The sequence below is a fragment of the Rhinopithecus roxellana genome, chromosome 4 (genome assembly GCF_007565055.1).
Source record: "Rhinopithecus roxellana isolate Shanxi Qingling chromosome 4, ASM756505v1, whole genome shotgun sequence".
NCBI lineage: Eukaryota > Metazoa > Chordata > Mammalia > Primates > Cercopithecidae > Rhinopithecus > Rhinopithecus roxellana.
Window position 1 is genome coordinate 151,873,290 of NC_044552.1, and position 1,333 is coordinate 151,874,622.

General features: G+C 37.7%; 1 pseudogene; it reads left to right on the plus strand.

The window, feature by feature from the left end:
* Positions 1–221: 221 nt before the first annotated feature.
* LOC115897043 lies at positions 222–491 on the plus strand (annotated as a pseudogene).
* Positions 492–1,333: the final 842 nt, after the last annotated feature.

Sequence of the window (1,333 nt, forward strand, 5' to 3'; positions counted from 1 at the left end):
TCCCTCCCCATCCCTCTCTGACTTTCTTCAGTAACAAGGTCCTTAATTTGGAGGGAGGAGTCCTTCATCTTTCCTATGGAAGGGATATCTACGAATGTTTTCAGTAAGGATGGAAGGGAAAAACAAGCTATGGTAACACCAGGTCTAGGATGCTAGGAGTAAGAATTTCTGCCTGCTTTCAAAATGTCCCTCCCATGGTAGGAATGTGAGAATGCTCTCCAATGTCCGGCCCCTATGACCCACAGCCCAGCAACCCACGAATCGGCCCAGCCCTCACATGCACCGTGTCCACTTCCTCCAGCGTCACCGCTATAAAGAAAGTGGTTCAACAGCTCCGGCTGGAGGCTGGGCTCAACCACATGAAAGTTTTCCAGGCAGCTGCAGACTTCAAACAATTCTGTCTGCAGAATGCTCAACATGACCCTCTGCTGACTGGAGCATCTCCAAATACAAATCCCTTCAGACCCCAGAAATTCTGTTCCTTTTTGTAGTAAAATGAAAGGTTTCCCAAACCACTTCTTATGATCCAGTGAATATTCGAAAGAGAGCTAAATTTGAAGCCTGTACAAAAGCTGACCCCTGTAATACGTGCCATAATTCACAAACTTCTCTTTTGGTCAGTCCTTAACACCTACCTCTCTGAATTTCCATGAAATTCTATTTCACAAAGGTAATTGTTTTATATACACTGGCAGCAGCATACAATACAACTTAGTCTAAATAAAAAGAAATGGAAAGAAGATTCTTTTGGAAGATTCTTTTATCTGGCCATTCGTCACTTCTTTTTATTTTTCACATCTTTAAAATTTCCATTTTTATTTATTTTTCACAGTTTTGAAGCCTTTAGAGTTTAGCAGTAAAGTTTTGTCATTCAACTCAGTTACACCACACATTTGTTTTTGGTGGATAGTTAATGCTGAAATCTTCATTTTCCTTAAATGTAAGTGGAAATAATATGTTATTAATCTATTGGGAATCAGAACCTTTTGAACTTCAAAAATGAAAAGGCAAAACAATTACAGTTATATTAAATATAGACTAATTTGACTTTTCCTAGTTTTGAATGAAACTGAAATTGCACATATTAGTTCAACTTTTCCAGTACGTTTCTAATCTATTGACAGCCTGTCCCTTCCTATTTTGACAAGCCAGCTGTTCTGAAAGCATACCCAGATACTCAGAAGCAATAAATAATATGGTTTTTGTTTACTTAGTGCTGTTTTACAAATATTGTCAATCACTAATATCCATGTATAAGGAAATTTTCAAGAACCTAAGATAACTTTTCTCTAAAATTGGTACAAAATAACAGCACCTTTTGGGTATCTACTAT